Here is an 18,293-nt window from a genome sequence, read left to right on the forward strand (position 1 = left end):
CCTGAGTCAGAGCATATGAGTACCTTCCTTAGCATCACACAACCAGTAGAGAGTGGAGCTGGGATCCCGACACAGGCTCTCTGCTTCCACAGCTGTGCTCTTAACCCCTCCTCCACCCACCGGCTGCCTCCTGGTCTTTCTCCCAGCAGATGTCAGTAAACTTCCTTGTCCTGAAAGTCAAGATCGCAGACTGAACAGAAAGGCACTGAAGACAGAGTCAAATATCATTAAAATCCTTCTCTAGATTTATGCTAGCCTCTTTTCCAGCCCTATTTGGAGACTATAGTTGAGCCATTCTGAGTTCTCCTGATTATTCTGTTATGTAGCCTTTCTCCCCTACCTGCTTCAGGAAGAGATTGGTACAGCTTCACGTGTTACCATTTCCTACCTCTGTAACACCCGTGGCACAAAGCTCCCATCTGAGGAATCCTGTGAGAGAGATGAGGATGGTGTGACCAGTATTAATCTTCCTGGATCAGTAGTACAAGGTTATCCAATCTCTGTTAAAATTTTGTTAAACATATCTGTTACTATAATGGAGCACTTTGTTTCTCTATAAGTTTCTGGAAGTTCTACCATGCCTCAGAAATTCTCATATGTTATCTCATTGCTACTTTTTTTCACAAATTGATGAAATCCATGTTCTTTTTTATTTATTTATTTTTTTAATATTTATTTATTTTTGAGAGACAGAGAGAGACAGAGCATGAGCAGGGGTGGGGCAGAGAGAGAGGGAAACACAGAATCCGAAGCAGGCTTCAGGCTCCGAGCTGTCAGCACCGAGCTGCACGTGGGGCTCGAATTCACGAATCACGAGATCATGACCTAGGCTGAAGTCAGTAGCTTAACCGACCGAGCCACCCAAGCGCCCCGAAATCCATGTTCTTTTAGGGTTTTATGGCTGTTTATTTTGCTGTCCGAGTTGCAGTCAGTTTTGGGTGCATGTTCGGATGGTGCTGAGGTGCAATTGAGCAGAGTTTGGAGACTTCAAGACAGCAGCCAGGTGCTCTCCTCCTATCTCCTTACTATCTCAGACTTTAATTTCCTCTTGGCCATGTTTTTGCTCTCCTTCCTGGCTTGCAGATCATTCTTCTTGATAGAGAGGATGGGGACAAACTAGGAAGTGAGTAATTCTGTTTTCACCGTATCATCTCCAAGTTAACTGTGTCGTCTGCCCCAAGTAATAGGCCAACACTTCTCCTGTCCTTTTCTTGTTCTGTGCCCACCCCAGTGGCTCTTATTGTTGTTCTATGTATGCTTTAGTCCCAGGCCCCAGCCTCCCACCTCCCTGACTTGATTCTTTCATTTTATGCCATTCCTTTATACCTGCTCTTGGCTTCAAATTCCTCCCTCCTTTGTAAGTGTCCGTATAAAATATAAGCTGATTGGAACACACAGTAATTTTTTGGATAATTCCCTCTCTTCTTCCTCCCTGGAATTATGTATGAGTAGATGGTCAGGATTATATTATGTGGAACCTCCAATATTTCTAGAATCAATTTCTATCTGATTAGAGTCTCTGACCATGGGGTCAAAGAGCATCTAGCCTAGTGCCTTACACATAGGAGGTCTGCAATATGGTTCCAACAACACCAACAATGATAGCCGGTCTTTATGTGATTCAGACGTTGTGTTAAGGGCTTTCTGTGCCTTACCTCATTTAATTCTTAAGGGAGGTTGTGTTACTTATGACTCTACTGAGGAACCTGAGATACGGGGAAGTGTATCTGTGTAGTTGTAAGGGCAGAGTCAGGAGCCTGACTCAGGTCTGCCCAGATTCCTGAGCATATGCACTTTAACCTCCACAGTATGCTGCCCATACTCACAATATGCTGAGTTTAAGTCCATTGACTCACCCCTTCTTCTCTCTGGACCTGTGGAGTTTTCTGCTTGCTTACAGTTTCAGGAACACAAGATGCTCATATTCCCTTCTTTGGCTCTTACAAATCATATGATGACATGATTCCTTTTGTCTTCTGAGTGCCAGTCACCTCCACTCTGTCATCCATGTAGTTCTCCCTTATTGGCTAAAAATAGGTCCCTATCCTTCTGTCATGTGAGATTGTCATCAGAGCAAGGCTTGAGTGAATTAAATGCTCTGCATCTGGCAGAGTAGGGCTCTGAACAGACCTCTGGATGGTTCTTCCAACATCCCTTGGCCTGCAGAGAGTGGGGCCTGGTAGTGGAGTGACAGGTGTGCCTAGCTGGGTGGGCCCCAGGGTAAGCACCCCTCTGTCCTGCTGCTTCCCCACTGAGCTTTTCATGCTCTGGGATTATGTTGTTTTGAAGGTTTTTCTTCAATTATGATTTATATGCCACCTACTCTCAGAAAGAATGTAAAGTGGTTTACAATAAAGCATGTCTACAACAGGACAGTTAAAACACATTTTAAAAAGAGAGGCAGACAGAGAGAGGTCAGAAATCACTTGGTTTGAATTCCTGACAAGATGTTTTATAGCACATGAACGTATTTGATTAATTCCCAGTACAAACGTGTAAGTATGTGGGAATGGGTAAAGAACTCTGCTGATGGGGAGAACCTAGAACAGCAGGGCCCGTTTTATACATGTAATCAAAATCAAATGGCATCATGCCTAGTGACGTGTCTCATCTCAGGAAGCCTCTGGGGAAGGCAGCCGAGGGATAATGCTAATGGGTTAATCCTAAATTGAGAGCAGCCAGTCTGTCTGAGGGTCCTAGCCAGGATAATTCATCACTGTCATTGACAAAGGACCACAATAAATTTGTCTTTAAATTTTAATACCTCATCACATTTATACAGATAGAACTCACACTGTCCATTTATCTCTGTGTTATTATTTTTAAATACAGAATAGGTATAATCATAATGGAACCCTTTAAAATTAACACATTTGCTTCAAGGGAAGTTTATATTATTGCTTATCTGCTGAACAAGATGTTTAATAGGGAATAGATGAGTAAGGAATGAATGAATGAGTGCCCACATGGTCCCCTAACACCCGTGAATCAGTATCGTCCTAGCTGTGCTACAAACAGTTCATTCATTAAGGCTGGGTGTGTCCTCTGGCTGCACTTCCTGTTGTGACAAAGGCTGGCACTGAGTCAGACTGGCAGCCAGCACCGTGACTCAGGACATCAGGGGGCAGGGCAGGCAGTACAATGACCTTGCTGACTCTATCCAGACACACACCTACAACCACCTTGATAGGTTTGCATATGACCAAGTTCATCCTATAGCCAGATGGGAAGATAGAGAAGGAGCATTGGCAGGTGGGGTGGAGAGAGGGCTTGTGAGTTTCTATGCCACCAGAGACATAATAGACACTCAAAGTGGCAAAATGAATCAGAGGAGAGATTCATTGAGATCCCTGGTAGAGTATTTTTTCCCTTCCCTACAATTCTGTAGGCATGTTTCTGTAGTTCATTGAATGGAATCAGAGTGTTAAGGCAATCTAGGAACTGAGGTCAAGCCAGGCACTGTTAAAAACAAACAACAACAGGCATGAACTATGAAATATCACTGAACAGATCCAACTAAAACTATTTTCTTAGTTATTTCTGCTTCCCTCATATAATTTCTAAAATTGTAGGTATTTATGGGAGCAGTAGTAGTTATTTGTTATAGGCAAACACTGATATTCTCTTGGGTTGAGGAAGTCATTACAAGTAAAAATGGCATTGGTAAGTCAGCGTATAACTATTTTTCATCAGCCTCATAAATTTTTGGAGAATATTAATTTTTAAAGACATCTTATAAAGCTGGATTAAAATTTATATTGTAAGAAGCTTTGAGATGACATTATAGCAAAACCCAATCTTCACAAGTGTCACAAGTGCTTATGTGAATTTGCTCAATTCACCAAGTGTTTATTGACCACTTGGTTCTTTATCCATCCAGTCCATCTATTCATCGACCTACCCTTCCACCATTTACTCGTCCAACACTACTCATCAGCTCCAATGAGCTGAATTTTGTGACATCCCCCACCCACTGCGAATTTATGAATATTTTGAAATCCTAAAGTCCAGTGCCTCAGAATGTGACTGGTTTTGGAGATAGGGTCCTGAAAGAGTTAAAATGAAGTCAGTAGGTGGGCACTAATATACTATGACCACTGTCTTCAAAGAAGAGGAGATTTGGACAGAGACATACAGAGGAAAGACACATGAACACATAGGAAGAAGACCATCATCTACAAGCCAAGAAGACAGGCCTCAGAACAAACCAATCCTGCTGACACCTTAATCTTAGATATTTAGCCTCCAAAATTGTGAGGAAATAAATTTCTGTTCTTTCAGTGCCCCCCCCCCCACCCCGAGTCTTTGGCACTTGGTTATGGTAGCCCTAGCACACTAATGCAAGTATCTATAATATACCAGGGCACTGTGTTAGATGTGGAGAGATCATCTCTACCTTCAAAGAACTCCCAGCCTGCCAGGTACAGAACATTGCTAAGTGTTGGGAAAATTGCAAGGCTACAATGATAAGTCAGCTACTTAGTTTTTGAGATGTTAGCATTCTATAAAACCAAAGCTCTTGTCCTCCGTTGGTCTGATTGGCACATGCCCTCATTTTATTTTGAATTATGACAACAATTTTTTCCAGGATGAGGAATCAGTTGGTGAAATATATGTCAGCCACAGAGAGCTAAAACCTGCAGAGGTATGGGAGGTCGTGTTTTGTTTTTTAATCCATGTGGCATTATTTAGGTTTAAAGTAGGCTTCAAAGCATTTTTGCTGTTTTAAACTCATCAGAAAACTCATTTTCACAGTAAAATCCTGTCTTCATGGCAGATTCATTTATTCCCAGCTCACCCAGCTTTTGCTGATCTCCAGAATAAGCAGAAGGCACAGCAGTGACCCTGGCTCACTTGGATTCTGTCTGTGCAATTGCTGTTTATAGGGAGTCACTAACTTAAGGAACAAATCATGACTAGAACCAAGGCGGAGGACATAGACCAGGGCCCTGTGGCTTTTGGAGTAGTGTAGTCCAACATTTTAACAAACAGCAGGAACCAACTGTAAAAACATGGAATTTTTAAAGCTTTAAGGGATTTTGGGGCACCTGGGAGCTCAGTTGGTTGCATGTCCGACTTCGGCTCAGGTCATGATCTCACAGTTCATGAGTTTGAGCCCTGTGTCGGGCTCTGTGCTGACAGCTCAGCGCCTGGAGCCTGCTTCAGATTCTGTGTCTCCCTCTGTCTCTGCCCCTCCCCTGTTCACTCTCTGTCTCTGTCTCTCTCAAAAATAAATAAACATTAAAAAAAAAAAAAAAGCTCCAAGGGATTTTGGGTATTGTCTAGTCTGAAAACAGTCCCTCATATTTTATTGATTTGGAGCTGGGGACACAGGTTAAGTGTTTAGTGACTCACTTAAGGAAACAACAACAACAACAACCACCAAAAAACTAGTAGCAGAAATGGGATGAAGACCCTCATCTCTTGCTGCAAGTCCAGCTGTCTTTTCTGACCCTGTAGGTTCAGGTTTGGGAAATTATCCTCCAGAGATAATCCCCTCGCGTACACTATGTCTGTAATTCAGGTGCATCGTTGCTGAGTAGAGAGGGCTGTCTATCTGTGGCTTTGGTCTGAAGTGACTAGAATTCCTATCAGTGTGGGAAACCGAATAAAGCAAGGACAGCCCTCTTTTCCACTCAGAAATAGAGCTGCTTATTAACATCACAAATGGGAAAAAGAAGCAAATCAGGTACAACAAAGCGGCAGACAGTGTGCCATCACTTCGAGGCAACCGAGGTGGCAGGTATGGCCTCCCGCATTTTGCGTATGAGAACACTGAGGGTTCAAAGATTATATCTCTCATCCAAGATCTCACAGTACCAATGGGTAGATCCAGGATTTGTTTTATTCCAGTCTGTGATTCTCCCGTGTTTTTATGCTGCCCTCCTCAGCATAATTAATAAGTGTTATAGGATAAGGCCAAATTAACTTTATGTTAAGATATAAAGATACACAAACACAGAGTTATGTCTTACTGGTTCACCTTTAACCTTTTCTCAGTCGGTCACTGTTAATACAATACTGGTTCATCTCTAGGCTAAAATTGAACACCATTGAGGCTCAATTTGAACTTCTGTTGGCCAGGTAAATTCCTGGCCCAGAGTTATATAACTTTGGGACAGTTTTGCATTAACCGCCATTGCAAGAAGCTTCACTTACCCTTATAAAAGAGGAGAGTCATCATCTCCCTGGGTCCTCTTGTCTTACATAAGAGATCTGGCTGCTTTCTCTGCCGAGATGTGGATCCTCCTATGAAGACGACTTTTTTTTTTTTTTTAATTCCAGGAAGACCTCGGGTACCATGTCCTGTTCTCATGGCCAGAAATCTGGGTACTTCGATCTACTGTATATTGTTTTTTCTTTTATAGACAGATAAAAGAAAGGCCAGTGATCCACAGTGTGTTAGTTTGGCACAGTTAGATTCTGTTTGTGGAGTTCCCTTTTCTATGGAGCTAATATTTACTGAGCACTGATGTCCCAGACACCACATGGTGTCCCAGACATTATGCTGCCCCTCCTATTTTACGGAGGTATAAACGCTCACTGAGATCAAACATCTCAGCCAAGTTTATACTGCCATCAAGAAACAGTCCTGAGCTTTGAACCCAGGCTGGTCTATGCAAACTTCTGTGCACACTGCCTCCTGACCCTGTGTTTCTTTGTGCATTTCCCTAGTCAGAAGGTTTTTCTCCACCTGACCATTTATTTTCCGTAATTTTTGCTCTTGGAACAGATGATTTCCAAGATCCTTTCGAGTATTGAAATTCCGAGATTGATTAAAGTTTGTAATTTATGCAGATTGATTAATTTGCACCAACGCCTGAGTTCGTTTATTACATTAATTATTTCACTGAAGACTCCAACAGTTTTTTAGTTTACTTTCAGGTCTCCTGATGTTAAAGGAATCATGCTGCTTTTCCCAGAATAATATTTAAAACCTGAATTTTAAAATTTAAGGTTTAAAAACATATCTGAAAGGATTTTACCATGCACACAATGTATCAATTTTCCATATGGACCAAAACAGTCATCTGAAACCCCCATTCTCTTGGTTGTCTTTCCCCAGTTTCACAGATGCAGTGCTAATTGCTTGCAGCTTCGGGTCCTTTTTAACATGAGGTAACAATTTCAGCATCTTGGGGTTGAATGCTGCATTTGTCAGACATGCCAGGTCTGTACTTGGTGTTGGCTTGTCAGGAGACTGACTCCACATGGGGATCAGCTCACGTGACCTGGGGAGGCTTCCTGGAGAAGGTCCTGTGTTTGCCACTCTTAAACTTGTTGTGACTGTGTGGTTCCGCGGCCAGGGCGCCTCTTGGTCAACCTGGCAGCTTTGAGTGATGGCCTGTTGGGACTAGCACAGGCATTTGAGTCCTTCCAGGCCAGCTGTGGTTTTTGAAGAATGGTTCTGGAAGTGGCATTTATTCACAGACCTACCAGCTGGGCTGGTCTTAGTGACTGACTTGCCCTTTGCCGCTGAAGACAGACTCCACTTGGGACACGTCTAAAATTCGTTTTGACTGGATTGAGAAGACCAAGAAGGCCAAAAAGAAGGGAAGTGACAGGATTCTGCTATCGCATCTGTAATTAGGGAGCCATGGGTCTAACTTCGGGGAATGTCTGGACCTTGTCTTGTTTTGCACCTTGTCTATAGTTCTGGTCGTTGGAGTCAGGCAAGACTGGCTTCCAACAAAGCTCTGCTATTAATGGCTGTGCAATTAGGGGATGGCATTTGACCTCCCTAGCCTCAGTTTCCTCATCTATAAATTGAGATGATGGTACCTCCCGCATGGGTGTGTTATGAGGACGACAAGGTGTTGCTGAAATGCCTAGACACCTTGTGCTCTGACCGGCCACTGCACGGTCAGCGGCTACATGATGTCATTTTGACTCTCTTCTCCTCCTCCATATGGGATACACAGCTAGAAAAATAAGGCTCTTGCAAACGAGTGTTTTAGGAGCACTTATATAGGTGTGCACCATGTAATGCATGTGTGCTTTATGAGGTTTCAGTAAATTTAATGTTGAAATTATATTTTGAATATACTTAGGGAAATATAGAAAGGTACTCCAGAATAGGTCGCTTTATAGAGACAATAATAATTATTTGAATCATTTTGATTTAGGCTTTTTATATATCATATTTGTGTAAAATGAGACAACCCCCTCACCCCCATGGCTCCCTAGAGGAGCAATAGCAATGAGTAAACAATGTTTGCCTCCCAGAGATGCTCACACTCAGTCCTTCCTGTGTTTCTCCAAAGGGCAAGCTCATTTAGTGCAGTGGTCAGGGGCTTGCTACCCTTTTTTGTGATGAGGGATTGGCCCCAGTCCTCAGCTGGCTAAGACTTGAACTAGGATGTTAAAGTTGAAGAGTCAAGATGGGTCTGTGTGACAGAACAAGCAGCAGAAGGGACAGTCCACCAGGGAACTTCCCGAGGCCACCTTGGTGAGGGTGGTCCTCACCTTGCCCCAGAGATCCTATTCCTAGTAAATCCATGTGAAGCATTAGAACTGCACCTGACACACAGTAAGTGATGCGTGCTGACCATCATTATTACCACTACTATTATTACAGTACTGGTTGAAAGATGCTCTGGGATTTCTCTTGGGTTGTCTTTCCAAAAGGGTCTTCCATTTTACAAAATCAAGGGGTGGATTTTGGAGCTAGTATCTGCACAGCCGATGAAGGGGCAATTTGACAGCCTTAGGATTGAATCTACAAATCACCTCAGACCTTCTATGTCCTCCTTAGTCTCCCTAAACAGCCAAGACTAGCTGAGCTCTGGCTGGGTCTTTCCGATTTACCTGGACTATTGCCGTCTGCAGAATCCTGCAGAAGCGATGAGCACCTCATTGTGTATTCACCCGATGGGCTGATGGAAATGGAATGCAGCCAGACTGCTGAGTCCACACTGTCCTGCATTTAGGCCTCAGAAATCTGACTCTGAGAATGTACATCTTGCATTGCAATCTAGATTTCCAGAGGAAAGTTTTGGACAGAATAACCCAGATCCAGGTCTGGGTAATTTAAAGACTGGGTGAAATGAGGCAGAAAGATCCCAGAATATACAAGTCTGAGCTTTGGCTGGGAAGATGTGGAAGAATCAAGGTGCCAGACAGCTGGCTTCCCTCCAAGTGTTTACCATACTGGGGCCGTGGGGTGTGGGCAGCCCATGTGCTTATTTTCCCTTCCCCCTTCCTCCTCCTACCTTTCTTCTCCCTCCTCCTCATATTGTACATAGGCTAAAGAAATTTAGGAACCTGTGGGACCAGAGGGAAGGTAATGAGACAAATGAGCCCAAGGAATAAGACTTTGCCCTGGTTGAGGATACTGTGGGTTTACAGTGGATGATCCCTCAGACTGCAAAACATAAGGGCTGGCCTTGGACTTTGGATCCCAGTGTTTACCCTCCTCTGCCTGGGTGTGGACCTTCTTCCCCAGAAGGCTTGGTCTTTAGGAGAGAAGATGGCATGAGGCCTGGGGTTGTATCTAGGAAACAGGGAGATTGTGGCAGCCATGGATTCAGACCGAGCTAGTGACAACCGGGCTGCTGTTTTCTCCCTGCCCCATGCACCCGTCTCTGCCTACCTACCTCTCATTCTATGGTGCCCAGGCTGCCTGCACTATGTAGGCACCACAGACCTTGCCCTGGGCCTCCTAAGAGACCTCTGAGGCATGCAGCTGGGATCCCGTTCGTGGGCCTTTCTCTGAGTTCGCTTCCCAGGGGAGAAAGCACACGCAGCTGGGGCCAACTGCAGCTCCTTACTGATGTGCCTGCTACTCAGGCAATAATTGTTGTTCAGTCTGGGATTGCTTTCTCTTCTTTCTAAAGCATCATGTCACATCAAGTCCTGAGCTCTGAGCCCAGTCTAGCCTCTTGAACAGGAGAATATGTGCTTTTATAAACCCATAATATTGCCGGTGCTGCCCAGAGGACATATTTCCCCAATTCCTCCCCTCCTCCTGCAACTATGTCCCAAACTAGAGGAATTACTTTAGTAAGATGAGGGTGGGTGTCTTGTGACTGTCACTGTTCCACTCCCTGCAGGGGAATACTAGAGGCCAGGAGGGTGGTAAACGGCAGACACAGCCCAGGTTGCGTGTCGGGTGGGCAGGGGTGGGGGGACACTGGCACTGTGTGCACATCTGCAGAGCCCTGACTTCCCTCTCGTGTACCCCGACACACCTATCCCGGGGCCACAGTAAAGGCGGGTCTTTCATCCATGGATCTCACGGTCACCAAAGGCCTCAAATTTTGATTTTTGAAAATTTTATCTCTAAAGATATGCTAATAGAACTGGAAGAAGGGAGTGATCATCAGCTTTAAACTTCTGCCAAATTTTGCTACCATGCCTGTGAATTTTAAAAATAAATCCTGCTATTATGTTGTGAATAGGATGATCACATTGCCTTGTGTATGTTTTAAATTTTACATGTGCTACATGTGCTACATGTGTAAGTTTCTAAAATGTATCACAATCTTCAGAACCCTATTTAGACATCTCTTTGTTTTAACATACCTGGAGCCTCAGACCTCAGGCCTTGCTTGACGTCACCTCTTGGTAGACTGTGGGAAAAACTGTTCACTTTCCACATGTCATTTCAACTTCAGGGAATCTAAAGAACTAATCCCTGTTTCATTACAGTGGCTGACCGAGAAACTTAACAGAAGACCATAGGGGAAGGGAAGGAAGATAAGTTACAAACAGAGAGGAGGCAAACCATAAGAGACTCTTAAATACAGCGAACAAACTGAGGGTTGATGGGGAGGGGGTTGGGGGACAGGGAAAATGGGTGATGGGCATTGAGGAGGGCACTTCTTGGGATGAGCCCTGGGTGTTGTATATAAGTGATGAATCATGGGAATCTACTCCTGAAGCCAAGACTACACTATATACACTGTATGATAGCTAATGTGACAATAAATTATTTAAAAAGAAAGAAAAGAAAAGAGAAAAGGGAGAAGAGAAGGGAAGAAAGGAAGGAAGAAAGAAAGAGAAAGAAAGAAAAAGAAAGAAAGAAAAAGAAAGAAAGAAGGAAAGAAAGAAAGAAAGAAAGAAAGAAAGAAAGAAAGAAAAAAAAAAAAAGAAAGGAGGCCTTTTAGGTTCAGCATGCACAGTTCAGCCTCTTTCTCATGCCATTTTCTGTACTGTACTGTCTCACACCCCCACCACCCCTTAGGAAGTCAGTCTCACTCACTTACTTATTGCAGCCTGTTCAGCTCTGGCTGATAGTCTTGAGTCCTTTACCTTTAGATGATAGGGCACAACCATAGCTGCCCTTGGAATCAAGGGAGGAGTTTTTTAAAAACTGCTATCTGGGTCCCACCCCCAGAGATTCTGAATTACTTGCCATGGGGTGTGATCTGGGCATGGGGAAAGCCCAGGTTAAAAGCTCCTCAAGTGATCTTAATGTGCAGCAAAGTTTGAGGAACAGAGCACTAAGACATCGATTTGAAGATATAAGCATTGGAACTACCCTACAACCCAGCAAATGCACTACTAGGTATTTATCCAAAGGACACAAAAATACTGATTCAAAGGGATACATGCACCCCAGTGTTTATAGCAGCACTACCAACAATAGCCAAATTATGGAAAGAGCCCAAATGCCCATCAATTGATGAATGGATAAAGAAGATGTGGTAAACACACACACACACACACACACACACACACACACACACACACGGGAACATTACTCAGCCACAAAACAAAAAAAGAAAGAAAGAAAGAAAGAAAGAAAAAGAAAGAAAGAAAGAAAGAAGGAAGGAAGGAACAAAAAAAAAGAAGAAAGAAAGATCTTGCCATTTGCAATGACATGGATGGAACTAGAGACGATTATGCTAAGTGAAATAAGTCAGACAAAGACAAATACCATGTGATTTTGCTCATATGTGGAATTTAAGAAATGAAACAGATGAACATAAGGGAAAAAAAGAGAGAGGCAAACCACAAAACAGACTCTTAACTACCTAGAACAAACTTAGGGTTGATGGAGGGAGATAGGTGGGGTATGGGTTAGGTGGGCGATGGGTACTAAGGAGGGCACTGTTGTGATGGGCACTGGGTGTTGTATGTAATTGATGAATCACTAAATTCTATTTCTGAAACTAATATTATGCTGTATGTTAACTAACTAGAATTTAAATAAAGACTTGAAAAAGAGGCAAAAAAAGAAAATATTAGTATGTATCAAAATAATGTTGGGGGCTTATTAAAAATGAGATTGCTGGGCCCCATCCCCATAGTTACTGAATCAAAGTTTCTGGATGGTGCCTGGTAATTGCATTTCTAACAAGTTCAAGTTCCTAGGTGATGCAATGCTGCTGATCCAGGGACCATATTTTGAGAACCACCGTCCTAAAAGAAAGGAGCCAGGGACATGTGCTCAGAGGGAAATATGAGTGAATGCACAAATATCCAGCTATTTCTTATTCTCAAACTCTGCAGTTGGCTTTCCAGGCCAGGACGCTTCTAAGCTCCAGAGTACGGGTCACCACAGCTGCCACTGTACAGAAAGTCCAAGTGGGGTTAAGTTGGGGTCCAGGCAGCTGGAGGCCCAGTGGTTAGGTAAGGAGTGGGCCTGGAACAGAGTCTGGGGGTCTGGAAGGACTCTGACCAGAAATGTGAGTCACATATGTAACTTCCTATTTTCTATCCACACTCAAAGAAAACTAGCAAGAAGCAATGAGATTAACTTTAACCTAATTATCCAAAATCTTATCATTTTAACAGGTCACCAACATTAAAAATCACTACTGGGAGAGTTTACACCCTTTTTTTCATGCTAAGTCTTGGAATCAGGTGTGTGTTTTGCACCTAGAGCACATTTCCGTTCAGACTAGCCACCTTTCAGTGGCTGCATGCACATAGCATAAGTCTGGATACACCAGGCTGTGGGGCCGTGTACTTCTGAAGAAGGGCTGATGTACACTGGTCCCCACCTCTCTCAGCAGCAGGCATCCTCTCCTTCCTGTCCTTCCTAGAGCCTGGAATCTGTTCTCAGGGTCTGAGAGTCTTTCCCACGTTCTTCACCAGCAGCACTTCTGGAGAGCACAAAAGGTCGACTGGGCCAAATCATGTCTGCAAGGCTTGTTTCCTCCTGTCTGCGCGTCTGAGGTCAGGATCCGAGAGGCTCTGTAGATAATAAGCAGAGCCCGGGTGTTTGGGGGCAAGGAGGAGGCTTTTGTTGGAGAGAAACGGGTGTTGAAATGGATGGAGGAATAGAGTGAAGGGAAAGCTGTGGTTGAACTGAGCAGTAGAACCAGGATGGAGTTTCCTTTGGGATGTGGCAGGCAGGAATGAACAGACCTTTCTAGTGCTTATGCTGGCCACAGGAGCCCGGAGCACTGCAAGTTTTTCACAGCACTGGGTCAACAGTTACTGTGCGCTCTGTGGCATGCTGCCCTCTCTCTGAAGCCATTAAACGCTCAAATGTCGAGAGTGCCTACTGCATGTGCAAGCATACTGGTGAGGCAGTCGATTGTAGTTATCGGAATCACATGTTTTAGAAAGTCAGGCCTGAGTTCAAATTCCCATTTTTGCCGTATGATCTTAGGCGAGTTATTTAATCTCTAAGCCATGGTTTCTTCATTTGCAAAATGGGGATAATAACACCTATACCCCAGAAATCTTGTGAGGCGAGGTGTGTCATTTCTTAGCTCGGTGCCTGGCATGCAAGCACTCAGTGGACGGTGGTGGCTGGGACTAGGTGAGGGGAACAAGGTACATAACGTGCAAATTTTAAGGAGGCACTTGTTCTCAGGGTCACGCAAGTTACACCGTGTGGAACTCTCACTGCCGTCACCACTGTTGCTGTTGTATCATTACACTGTGGTCAGTGCCTTGGGAATTACCAGGCTCCTTCTCTCAAGGAGCATCGGGTCGTTGGAGGGAGAGAAGATGTACACACAAACAAATCAGAGATGGGCTAGATTTAATGATTGCCGTGAGCAGGAAGGAGAAATCGCTTCTACTTAAGGGATTCAGAGACTGTGTCCTAAAAGAATAGATGAGATATCTGTAGGCAGATACTGAGGGGAAGGACAGTATAGAGAGAGAATGGCTTGATCAAAGCCATGGATGTGAGGGGAGGTTGGGTAGCTCAGTCGGTTAAGCATCCCACTCTTTATTTTGGCTCAGGGCACGATCCCTGGGTCGTGGGATTGACCCTTGCATTGAGCTCCATGCTGAGCATGGAGCCTGCTTGGGATTCTCTCTCCCCCTCTCTGTGCTCCTCCCTCTCCTTCTCCCCCTCAAAATAAATAAACTTAAAAAAAAAGCCAACTGTGGTCAGGGAACATCAGATGATTGTGATACTGATGCACGGAGACAGTTAAAAGGGAATGATGAGAGGCTGGTTGCAGGACATTAAATACCCGACTGAGGAGTTTGGATTGTACTTGGTAAGAAATGGAAAGCCACAGCCCATGTTCCGGGAAGGAGTAACAAGAGTAACGATGAATACCTTTTCCTTTTGAAACAGGGATTTTGAGAGTCAGAGTTTATTGGCATTTTCCTGTCAAAGTTGAACACAAGCTCTCATGCATTGAGACACATGTAACTTGTAAGTCATGTTATCCACTAGCACCACTTCCAACCCCACTCCCCCAAAGTAGCCACTGTTAGCATCACGGTATGTATCCTCCCAGACTGTCCTCTGTACATAGACAATATAGAGAGATTTTAAAATTTTAACCAACATGGGATCACATTATATACTTACTGTTCTGCCACTTACTTTTTTTATTGTAGAAAACATATAACATAGAATTTTACCATTTTGAACACTTAAATGTATACAGTTCGGTGGCATTAAGTACATTCACATTGTTGTGCAGCTATTGCCAACACCCATCTCTGGAGCTCTCTTTATCTTCCCAAACCAAAATGCTGTATTCATTAAACACTGCCTCCCTGTTCTCCCCTCCCCAGCCTCTGCAGCCACCACTCTACTTTATATTTTTATGAATTTGACCACCTCATATGAATGGAATCATGCAGGATCTGTCCTTTTGTGGCTGGCTTATTTCACTTAGCATAATGTCCTCAAGGTTCATCTATGTTATAGGATGTGTCAGAATTTCCTTCCTTTTAAAGGCTGAATAATATCCCATCGTGTATATACACGATATTTTGTCACTCTGTCCATTGATGGACACTTGGGCTGCTTCCATCTTTGGTGTGCTGTTGAATAAGAAATACATTGTGGACATTTCTCCATGAATTCCTATAGAACCGTCTCATTCTTCTTTTTTTTTATTTAATTTTTTAATGTTTTTATTTTTTGAGAGAGAGACAGAGTGCAAGCGGGGGAGGGGCAGAGAGATAGGGAGGCACAGAATCCGAAGCAGACTCCAGGCTCTGCACTGTCAGCACAGAGCCTGACATGGGGCTTAAACTCATGAACTGTGAGATCATGACCTGAGCCAAAGTCGCACGCTGTACCCACTGAGCCACCCAGGTACCCCAAGCCATCTCATTCTTCTTAATGGCTGCCTAATAGTCCATCACATGGAAGTGACCAGTCTAAAATCACAAAACTAGCTGGTGATGTAGCGGGGATTTGAACCCATTTATTTTTTGACTCCAAAAGCTGAGGGCTTTTCCCACTCTAGGAGATGTGAGGGATGTGTACATTTTGAGCCACCACATGAACAGCAAATATAAAATAATATGATACAACCTGACCGGGTTCTGAGAAGACACTGATAAATGAAGAGAGTGGGTGGAGGCCAGATCCAGGCCTGATTGAAAAGTCCCCACTCTGTCCTCTTCCAACATGGTTATCACCAGTTGTCTGTCATTGCTCACCTGGGCCCTTCTCAGGGTAGCTCTGGAATGCAGTGGTCCCCCCTCATCCACGGGACATACATTCTAAGACCCCCAGTGGATACCTGAAACCATGGATAGTACTGAACCCTACATATAATATGTTTTTTCCTATCCATGCATATCTGTGACACAGTTTAATTTATAAATTACACACAGAGAACAATCATAAAATAAAGCAATTATAACAATCTACTATAATAAAAGTTATATAAATATGGCCTCTCTCCAAAATATCTTACTGTACTGAAGTCACTCTTCTTGTTGATGATGTGAGACGATAAAATGACTGCCTGACGAGATGAGGTGAAGTGAACTATGTAGGCGCTGTGACGTAGAGTTAGGCTACCATTGACCTTCAGTGACAGGAGAAAGTCTGTAAGAAGGATGCTACTGCCTAAGTAGCATAAGTATCCTACTGGATAAGAAGGAGAATCGTCTGCTTCTGGACTGCTGCTGACCATGGGTAACTGAAAGCTCAGAAAGTGACACCGCAGAGGAGGGGACACTACTTTAATAACAAATAGTGGCATCTTTAGGCCAGAAGGAACCTTAGAGTTAATCTGACCCAAATCTTTGTTTCAGGAGAGGAAGAAACAAGCCATCTCTGGGCCCACTCCATGTGAGTTTCTTCTGCCTTCACCTTGAGGATGCACCTGCTAGGTAAGCAGTGTGGTAAGAGGCTCCATGCTGTTTCCCATCCCAACTTTATTGACTCAGTCACCGTGTTGATGCTGGAAACGCATTTTCCCAAGTGCATTATTTTTACTGTTTCTTTCTCTTGTACACACATATTCTTCCAGCAGCCTGTCTCAGCTTTATTAAAAGATATTTATGTTTTCTGATCACTTCTGCTTCCTTCTGTTCCTTCCAGGAATGAAAAATCAATCTGAGTGTCATTAAGAGGATAGTCCCTGAAGAAGATTGCTGGTGACAGTGGATTTGTCACCCAACTTACTTTCTTTTACTGAGCAATTGGAATTTCTTCCACAGGGGATGAGACCCGGTGTTATTACACTGTCTGGATTCAGGCAGGCCTTTTACTGACTCGCCAAGTTTTCATTCCATTGTCTCTCTGTCATTGGCTCATTTGATCTCTACACTGATTAATTAGTTTCAAATCCCCTCATATTGATCTAATAAAATCCGCTTGTTTAATTCACGTCGGGAAATCCTGAGAATGTTTCATTTTGGACTTTGATGAGGGGTCTTTCTCAGTGTCCTGTCGGAGACATCCCTTGGGAGAGAGATTGCCTTCTTGCAGTATCTTGAATTTCACAGAGCAGAGGCTGAAATGGTGGCAAGAAAAGGGAGAACCCTGCTGCCAGGTCTGGATGCTTTCACAACAAACAGTTCTGCCTTTTAATGGGGCAGTTTTTTTCATGTCCTCTCACCACAGGCACGCTAGACTGCTGTCTTTTCCACCTCTAGAGGTTGTCTGAGCTGGTTCTAAGCATCAAAACCTAGCCTGCCACCGTGGGGCCTGCTCACCATCCATCCCTGCCATCGAGCGCCAGGACAGAGCCACGGCCACTTCACCAGCCCCAGTCTCTGCCACTTGATTTATAAATGCCTTCTTTTTATCTACCGGCTGTGATCCCCTCGGGAGAGGCTGGACTGAAACTCGCAAAGTTGAGTGTTTTTGCTTCTGTCACAAAAAGAAATGGATGGGCAGATACAAGTGGCCTTAAAGGGGAGAAGAGAATGGAGGTAAGAGCTAACTCCTAGCTCAGTGAGCACTCAGTGAGATGCCCGTGGGAGTGTGGTTACTCACTGGCTGGAATTAAAATTCTAATAGCTACTTTCCCAATCAGCAACCGCCAGGATGCAGGGAGCTTGTTTATTTAACACTATCAGACCATATCCCGCTAAGCTCTACTTGCCTATCTCCCCTAAGATAGCTTCCATAAGCATGTGTAAACATGCTCTTAGAATCCTCTTAGAATTCCCGCAAAGCCCCCAGCGACTGCCTGTCCTCCAGCCCAGGCTGTCCAGGCAGTGGCTGAGGTGCCCGCTCAGTGAAAGAGTTCTCCTACCTCTCTGCCAGGCAAGGCGAAAGCTGCAGCCAAAAGTGGGCAGCCCCCACAAAGCAGCTTCCCTGTGAGGCAGGGCCCTGGGAGCTGCTGTGCAAGCTGCCGCGTTCGGCTGATTCATTTGTCTTCATTAATGTTGCTTATAGCTGAGGCCTTTGTCACATATGTGATTATGTGAGATTCAATTCTCCTGAATGTGTAAACACAGAGCTCTAGCGTGAGGCTCTGAGCCCACAGCAGCCTGGAGAGAAGCTTTTCTGCTGTCACTGGGATAGCATATGCTTTCAGCCCTTAAGGATGGGGGCCATGCTGGGGACCCACGTCTAAATGTCAGGAACTGGTCCTTGGAATGATAAAGGTTAGAGATGTGCTTCCTCAGTCCTTGGCCCCGGAGATTCATCTCTGCCCCTTGGTCACCTCAGT

General features: G+C 44.2%; 1 long non-coding RNA gene across 1 annotated transcript; it reads left to right on the top strand.

Moving 5' to 3' along the window:
• Window positions 1-16,418: 16,418 nt before the first annotated feature.
• On the top strand, window positions 16,419-17,000 carry LOC122239250. The gene is made up of 2 exons (XR_006218199.1): window positions 16,419-16,500; window positions 16,712-17,000. It is a non-coding gene; the product is annotated as an uncharacterized LOC122239250 (long non-coding RNA).
• The last annotated feature ends 1,293 nt before the right edge of the window (window positions 17,001-18,293 follow it).

The sequence above is a fragment of the Panthera tigris genome, chromosome B3, assembly GCF_018350195.1.
Source record: "Panthera tigris isolate Pti1 chromosome B3, P.tigris_Pti1_mat1.1, whole genome shotgun sequence".
NCBI classification, from domain to species: Eukaryota; Metazoa; Chordata; class Mammalia; order Carnivora; family Felidae; genus Panthera; species Panthera tigris.